Here is a 9,246-nt window from a genome sequence, read left to right as displayed (position 1 = left end):
CGGCGTTGCCCAACATGCCATGCCACGGCCTCGGCCCGCATGCCTTGCCACCGCGTTGCCCAGCATGCCATGCCACCGCGTTGCCCGGCGTGCCATGCCTTAGCCTTGGCCAACATGTCGAGCCACGGCCTCGGCCCGCATGCCATGCCATGCCACAGCCCGCATGTCTTGCCACGGCGTTGCCAAACATGCCATGCCACGGCCTCGGCCCGCATGACGTGCCACGGCCTCGGCCCGCATGCCATGCCACGGCCTCGGCCCGCATGAAATGCCACGGCCTCGGCCCGCATGCCTTGCCACGACGCCGCCCAACTTGCCATGCCACGGCCTCGGCCCGCATGCCATGCCACGGCCTCGGCCCGCATGACATGCCACGGCCTCGGCCCGCATGCCTTGCCACGGCGTCGCCCAACATGCCATGCCACGGCCTCGGCCCGCATGCCATGCCACGGCCTCGGCCCGCATGACATGCCACGTCCTCGGACCGCATGCCTTGCTACGGCGTCGCCCAACATGCCATGCCACGGCCTCGGCCCGCATGCCACGGCACGGCCTCGGCCCGCATGCCTTGCTACGGCGTCGCCCAACATGCCATGCCACGGCCTCGGCCCGCATGCCATGCCACGGCCTCGGCCCGCATGACATGCCACGGCCTCGGACCGCATGCCTTGCTACGGCGTCGCCCAACATGCCATGCCACGGCCTCGGCCCGCATGCCACGGCACGGCCTCGGCCCGCATGCCTTGCTACGGCGTCGCCCAACATGCCATGCCACGGCCTCGGCCCGCATGCCATGCCACGGCCTCGGCCCGCATGACATGCCACGGCCTCGGACCGCATGCCTTGCTACGGCGTCGCCCAACATGCCATGCCACGGCCTCGGCCCGCATGCCATGCCACGGCCTCGGCCCGCATGCCATGCCACGGCCTCGGCCCGCATGCCTTGCTGCGGCGTTGCCCAACATGCCATGCCACGGCCTCGGCCCGCATGCCTTGCCACCGCGTTGCCCAGCATGCCATGCCACCGCGTTGCCCGGCGTGCCATGCCTTAGCCTTGGCCAACATGTCGAGCCACGGCCTCGGCCCGCATGCCATGCCATGCCATGGCCCGCATGTCTTGCCACGGCGTGGCCAAACATGCCATGCCACGGCCTCGGCCCGCATGACGTGCCACGGCCTCGGCCCGCATGACATGCCACGGCCTCGGCCCGCATGCCTTGCTACGGCGTCGCCCAACATGCCTTGCCACGGCCTCGGCCCGCATGCCATGCCACGGCCTCGGCCCGCATGACATGCCACGGCCTCGGCCAGCATGCCTTGCCACGACGCCGCCCAACTTGCCATGCCACGGCCTCGGCCCGCATGCCATGCCACGGCCTCGGCCCGCATGACATGCCACGGCCTCGGCCCGCATGCCTTGCTACGGCGTCGCCCAACATGCCATGCCACGGCCTCGGCCCGCATGCCATGCCACGGCCTCGGCCCGCATGACATGCCACGGCCTCGGACCGCATGCCTTGCTACGGCGTCGCCCAACATGCCATGCCACGGCCTCGGCCCGCATGCCACGGCACGGCCTCGGCCCGCATGCCTTGCTACTGCGTCGCCCAACATGCCATGCCACGGCCTCGGCCCGCATGCCATGCCACGGCCTCGGCCCGCATGACATGCCACGGCCTCGGACCGCATGCCTTGCTACGGCGTCGCCCAACATGCCATGCCACGGCCTCGGCCCGCACGCCACGGCACGGCCTCGGCCCGCATGCCTTGCTACGGCGTCGCCCAACATGCCATGCCACGGCCTCGGCCCGCATGCCATGCCACGGCCTCGGCCCGCATGCCATGCCACGGCCTCGGCCCGCATGACATGCCACGGCCTCGGACCGCATGCCTTGCTACGGCGTCGCCCAACATGCCATGCCACGGCCTCGGCCCGCATGCCATGCCACGGCCTCGGCCCGCATGACATGCCACGGCCTCGGCCCGCATGCCTTGCTACGGCGTCGCCCAACATGCCTTGCCACGGCCTCGGCCCGCATGCCATGCCACGGCCTCGGCCCGCATGCCTTGCCACGACGTCGCCCAACTTGCCATGCCACGGCCTCGGCCCGCATGCCATGCCACGGCCTCGGCGCGCATGACATGCCACGGCCTCGGCCCGCATGCCATGCTACGGCGTCGCCCAACATGCCATGCCACGGCCTCGGCCCGCATGCCATGCCACGGCCTCGGCCCGCATGCCATGCCACGGCCTCGGCCCGCATGACAGGCCACGGCCTCGGACCGCATGCTTTGCTACGGCGTCGCCCAACATGCCATGCCACGGCCTCGGCCCGCATGCCACGGCACGGCCTCGGCCCGCATGCCTTGCTACGGCGTCGCCCAACATGCCATGCCACGGCCTCGGCCCGCATGCCATGCCACGGCCTCGGCCCGCATGACATGCCACGGCCTCGGACCGCATGCCTTGCTACGGCGTCGCCCAACATGCCATGCCACAGCCTCGGCCCGCATGCCGTGCCACGGCCTCGGCCTCGGCCCGCATGCCTTGCTACGACGTTGGCCAACATGCCATGCCACGGCCCCGGCCCGCATGCCATGCCACCGCGTTGCCCGGCGTGCCATGCCTTAGCCTTGGCCAACATGTCGTGCCACGGCCTCGGCCCGCATGCCATGCCATGCCACGGCCCTCATGTCTTGCCACGGCGTTGCCAAACATGCCATGCCACGGCCTCGGCCCGCATGCCTTGCTACGGCGTCGCCCAACATGCCATGACATGCCACGGCCTCGGCCCGCATGCCTTGCTACGGCGTCGCCCAACATGCCATGCCACGGCCTCGGCCCGCATGCCATGCCACGGCCTCGGCCCGCATGCCTTGCGACGGCGTCGCCCAACATGCCATGCCACGGCCTCTGCCCGCATGCCATGCCACGGCCTCGGCCCGCGTGACATGCCACGGCCTCGGCCCGCATGCCTTGCCACGACGTCGCCCAACTTGCCATGCCACGGCCTCGGCCCGCATGCCATGCCACGGCCTCGGCTCGCATGACATGCCACGGCCTCGGCCCGCATGCCTTGCTACGGCGTCGCCCAACATGCCATGCCACGGCCTCGGCCCGCATGCCATGCCATGGCCTCGGCCCGCATGACATGCCACGGCCTCGGACCGCATGCCTTGCTACGGCGTCGCCCAACATGCCATGCCACGGCCCCGGCCCGCATGCCTTGCCACCGCGTTGCCCGGCGTGCCATGCCACCGCGTTGCCCGGCGTGCCATGCCTTAGCCTTGGCCAACATGTCGTGCCACGGCCTCGGCCCGCATGCCATGCCATGCCACGGCCCGCATGTCTTGCCACGGCGTTGCCAAACATGCCATGCCACGGCCTCGGCCCGCATGCCTTGCCACGGCCTCGGCCAACATGCCATGCCACGGCCTCGGCCCGCATGCCATGCCACGGCCTCGGCCCGCATGACATGCCACGGCCTCGGCCCGCATGCCTTGCTACGGCGTCGCCCAACATGCCATGCCACGGCCTCGGCCCGCATGCCATGCCACGGCCTCGGCCCGCATGCCCTTCTACGGCGTTGCCCAACATGCCATGCCACGGCCTCGGCCCGCATGCCTTGCCACCGCGTTGCCCAGCATGCCATGCCACCGCGTTGCCCGGCGTGCCATGCCTTAGCCTTGGCCAACATGTCGTGCCACGGCCTCGGCCCGCATGCCATGCCACGGCCTCGGCCCGCATGTCTTGCCACGGCGTTGCCCAACATGCCATGCCACGGCCTCGGCCCCCATGCCTTGCCACCGCGCTGCCCAGCATGCCAATGCACCGCGTTGCCCGGCGTGCCATGCCTTAGCCTTGGCCAACATGCCACGCCACGGCCTCGGCCCGCATGGCTTGCCAGGGCGTTGCCCAACATGCCATGCCACGGCCTCGGCCCGCATGTCTTGCCACGGCGTTGCCCAACATGCCATGCCATGCCATGGCCTCGGCCCGCATGCCATGCCACGGCCTCGGCCCGCATGCCATGCCACGGCCTCGGCCAGCATGCCATGCCAAGGCCTCGGCCCGCATGCCTTGCCACGGCGTTGCCCAGCATGCCATGCCACCGCGTTGCCCAGCGGGCCGTGCCGCGGCCTCGGCCCGCATGCCTTGCGACTGCCTTGGCCAGCGTGCCATGCCACAGCGTGCCATGCCTTAGCCTTGGCCTACATGCCATGCCACTGCCTTGGCCAGCATGCCATGCCGGTCCGTTGCCCAGCATGCCACGGCCGTGGCGGCATGGCAAGCCACGGCCTCGGCCAGGATGCCATGCCACGGCCTCGGCCAGCATGCCATGGCACTGTCTTGGTCAGCATGCCATGCCATGGCACCGCCTTGTCCAGCACGCCGTGCCGCAGCGTTGGCCAGCATGCCTTGGCCGGCATGCCATGCCAATGCCTTGGGCCAACATGGCGTGCCACGGGCTGGGCCATGCCGGTCCGTTGCCCGGCATGCCACGGCCGTGGCGGCATGGCAAGCCACGGCCTCGGCCAGCATGCCATGCCCCGGCCTCGCCCAGCATGCCATGGCACGGTCTTGGTCAGCATGCCATGCCATGGCACCGCCTTGTGCAGCGTTGGCCAGCATGCCTTGGCCGGCATGCCATGCCAATGCCTTGGGCCAACATGGCGTGCCACGGGCTGGGCGAGCACGGCATGCCACGGGCTGGGCGAGCATGCCACGCCACGGCCTTGGCTAGCAGCAAGGCATGCCACGGCCTCGGCGAGCATGCCATGCCATGCCAAGGCCAAGGCCAAGGCCAAAGCCAAGGCCAAGGCAGTGGGCAAGGCCAAGTCCCTGTGCAAGGCATGGCCAAGGCCAAGGCAAAGGCCAAGGCCGCGGGCAAAGGCCAAGGCCAAGGCCAAGGCCATGGCGTGCCACCGCCTCGATCGATCTTTTTGAACATGATTCTTTTATAATCTTACCCAAACCGTGCAACACAATTAAAAATGCACTACAATCAATTTTAAATGTCATTCCCTATTTTTTTGCAATTTTTCTGGAGCTTTTCGAATTTTTAAAGCCCTTATTTGGCATAAAAAAATCAAAATAAAATAAAAAAAATGAAAAAAATAATTTAATAATTTCTATAATTACTAGTGAATCATCCTTTAATTATGGGAATTTTTCCATAATTTTTTGACTATTTTTATTAATTTTTATTATTTTTTAAGTATTAATATCGAAATAAATTAAAATAAAATATTTTCTGTAAAAAAATATTTTTTTTAATTTTTTTTATGGTGTATTAAATTATTTCCTACAACTTTCATGTTGAAAGTTTTGGCAAAAAACCATTACTTTTTAAAAAAACCCCATTATGACTCCTCGAACATGCTTGATGTTTCCTCCTGCCAGATTGAAAAGGGCTTAACAGGCTATTATAAGGGGGGGGCACCTCCCTTGCCCAGGGCAAGGCAGTGGCAGGTACGCCCCATGTTGGGCGCGGCCTGGGCTGCGGCCTTGGGTTACATGCACTGCGGCTCGACCGCGGCCTGGGCTGCGGCCTGGGGCGGCTCGGCCGCGGCCTTGGGCGGCCTGGACCGCGGCCTTGGGCGGCCTTGGGCGGCCTTGCGCGGCCTGGGCGCGGCCTTGGGCGGCCTGGGCGCGGCCTTGCGCGGCCTGGGCGCGGCCTTGGGCAGCATGGCGTGGCATGCGCGCGGGCGTGGGCGGCCTGGCATGCGCGCGGCATGGGCAGCACGGCATGGCATGCGCACGGCCTGGGCGGCCTGGCATGCAGCCGGCCTGGCATGCCCGCGGCGTGGGCAGCACGGCTTGGCATGCGCACGGCCTGGGCGGCCTGGCATGCAGCCGGCCTGGCATGCCCGCGGCGTGGGCAGCACGGCATGGCATGCGCACGGCCTGGGCGGCCTGGCATGCAGCCGGCCTGGGCAGCACGGCATGGCATGCGCACGGCCTGGGCGGCCTGGCATGCCCGCGGCGTGGGCAGCGTGGCCTGTGCGAATACCGCGCGCGTGGTCTTTTGACCGCGGTGCGCGTGTTGCGCGCATGGTCGCGCACGCCTTTGCACGCCTTCGCACGCAACGCACGTCTAGTGATAAGAACCGCAGCCAAGGCAGCCCAGCCCCAAGGCCAAGGCCAGCAGCATGGCATGCCACGGCGAAGGCAGCCCAGCCAAAGCCAGCAGCATGCCATGCCAAGGCCAGCAGCATGCCATGCCACGGCCAAGGCAGGCCAGCCAAAGCCAGCAGCATGCCATGCCAAGGCCAAGGCCAGCAGCATGCCATGCCACGGCCAAGGCAGCCCAGCCAAAGCCAGCAGCATGCCAAGCCAAGGCCAAGGCCAGCAGCATGCCATGCCACGGCCAAGGCAGCCCAGCCAAAGCCAGCAGCATGCCATGCCAAGGCCAAGGCCAGCAGCATGCCATGCCACGGCCAAGGCAGCCCAGCCAAAGCCAGCAGCATGCCATGCCAAGGCCTAGGCCAGCAGCATGCCATGCCACGGCCAAGGCAGGCAAGCCAAAGCCAGCAGCATGCCATGCCAAGGCCATGGCCAGCAGCATGCCATGCCACGGCCAAGGCAGCCCAACCAAAGCCAGCAGCATGCCATGCCAAGGCCAAGGCCAGCAGCATGCCATGCCACGGCCAAGGCAGCCCAGCCAAAGCCAGCAGCATGCCATGCCAAGGCCTAGGCCAGCAGCATGCCATGCCACGGCCAAGGCAGCCCAGCCAAAGCCAGCAGCATGCCATGCCAAGGCCTAGGCCAGCAGCATGCCATGCCACGGCCAAGGCAGGCAAGCCAAAGCCAGCAGCATGCCATGCCAAGGCCATGGCCAGCAGCATGCCATGCCACGGCCAAGGCAGCCCAGCCAAAGCCAGCAGCATGCCATGCCAAGGCCAAGGCCAGCAGCATGCCATGCCACGGCCAAGGCAGCCCAGCCAAAGCCAGCAGCATGCCATGCCAAGGCCTAGGCCAGCAGCATGCCATGCCACGGCCAAGGCAGGCCAGCCAAAGCCAGCAGCATGCCATGCCAAGGCCAAGGCCAGCAGCATGCCATGCCACGGCCAAGGCAGCCCAACCAAAGCCAGCAGCATGCCATGCCAAGGCCTAGGCCAGCAGCATGCCATGCCACGGCCAAGGCTGGCCAGCCAAAGCCAGCAGCATGCCATGCCAAGGCCTAGGCCACCAGCATGCCATGCCACGGCCAAGGCAGCCCAGCCAAAGCCAGCAGCATGCCATGCCAAGGCCAAGGCCAGCAGCATGCCATGCCACGGCCAAGGCAGCCCAGCCAAAGCCAGCAGCATGCCATGCCAAGGCCTAGGCCAGCAGCATGCCATGCCACGGCCAAGGCAGGCAAGCCAAAGCCAGCAGCATGCCATGCCAAGGCCATGGCCAGCAGCATGCCATGCCACGGCCAAGGCAGGCCAGCCAAAGCCAGCAGCATGCCAAGCCAAGGCAAAGGCCAGCAGCATGCCATGCCACGGCCAAGGCAGCCCAGCCAAAGCCAGCAGCATGCCATGCCAAGGCCTAGGCCAGCAGCATGCCATGCCACGGCCAAGGCAGGCCAGCCAAAGCCAGCAGCATGCCATGCCAAGGCCAAGGCCAGCAGCATGCCATGCCACGGCCAAGGCAGCCCAACCAAAGCCAGCAGCATGCCATGCCAAGGCCAAGGCCAGCAGCATGCCATGCCACGGCCAAGGCAGGCCAGCCAAAGCCAGCAGCATGCCATGCCAAGGCCTAGGCCACCAGCATGCCATGCCACGGCCAAGGCAGGCAAGCCAAAGCCAGCAGCATGCCATGCCAAGGCCAAGGCCAGCAGCATGCCATGCCACGGCCAAGGCAGCCCAGCCAAAGCCAGCAGCATGCCATGCCAAGGCCTAGGCCAGCAGCATGCCATGCCACGGCCAAGGCAGGCCAGCCAAAGCCAGCAGCATGCCATGCCAAGGCCAAGGCCAGCAGCATGCCATGCCACGGCCAAGGCAGCCCAGCCAAAGCCAGCAGCATGCCATGCCAAGGCCTAGGCCAGCAGCATGCCATGCCACGGCCAAGGCAGGCAAGCCAAAGCCAGCAGCATGCCATGCCAAGGCCATGGCCAGCAGCATGCCATGCCACGGCCAAGGCAGCCCAGCCAAAGCCAGCAGCATGCCATGCCAAGGCCAAGGCCAGCAGCATGCCATGCCACGGCCAAGGCAGCCCAGCCAAAGCCAGCAGCATGCCATGCCAAGGCCTAGGCCAGCAGCATGCCATGCCACGGCCAAGGCAGGCCAGCCAAAGCCAGCAGCATGCCATGCCAAGGCCAAGGCCAGCAGCATGCCATGCCACGGCCAAGGCAGCCCAACCAAAGCCAGCAGCATGCCATGCCAAGGCCTAGGCCAGCAGCATGCCATGCCACGGCCAAGGCTGGCCAGCCAAAGCCAGCAGCATGCCATGCCAAGGCCTAGGCCACCAGCATGCCATGCCACGGCCAAGGCAGCCCAGCCAAAGCCAGCAGCATGCCATGCCAAGGCCAAGGCCAGCAGCATGCCATGCCACGGCCAAGGCAGCCCAGCCAAAGCCAGCAGCATGCCATGCCAAGGCCTAGGCCAGCAGCATGCCATGCCACGGCCAAGGCAGGCAAGCCAAAGCCAGCAGCATGCCATGCCAAGGCCATGGCCAGCAGCATGCCATGCCACGGCCAAGGCAGCCCAGCCAAAGCCAGCAGCATGCCATGCCAAGGCAAAGGCCAGCAGCATGCCATGCCACGGCCAAGGCAGCCCAGCCAAAGCCAGCAGCATGCCATGCCAAGGCCTAGGCCAGCAGCATGCCATGCCACGGCCAAGGCAGGCCAGCCAAAGCCAGCAGCATGCCATGCCAAGGCCAAGGCCAGCAGCATGCCATGCCACGGCCAAGGCAGCCCAACCAAAGCCAGCAGCATGCCATGCCAAGGCCTAGGCCAGCAGCATGCCATGCCACGGCCAAGGCAGGCCAGCCAAAGCCAGCAGCATGCCATGCCAAGGCCTAGGCCACCAGCATGCCATGCCACGGCCAAGGCAGCCCAGCCAAAGCCAGCAGCATGCCATGCCAAGGCCAAGGCCAGCAGCATGCCATGCCACGGCCAAGGCAGCCCAGCCAAAGCCAGCAGCATGCCATGCCAAGGCCTAGGCCAGCAGCATGCCATGCCACGGCCAAGGCAGGCCAGCCAAAGCCAGCAGCATGCCATGCCAAGGCCTAGGCCAGCAGCATGCCATGCCACGGCCAAG

Source organism: Camellia sinensis, unplaced genomic scaffold (assembly GCF_055761805.1).
Source record: "Camellia sinensis isolate YWXY unplaced genomic scaffold, ASM5576180v1 Unanchor119, whole genome shotgun sequence".
Taxonomy (NCBI): Eukaryota; Viridiplantae; Streptophyta; class Magnoliopsida; order Ericales; family Theaceae; genus Camellia; species Camellia sinensis.
The sequence above is the reverse complement of the archived record's forward strand: the minus strand, read 5'-3'. Positions refer to the sequence as shown.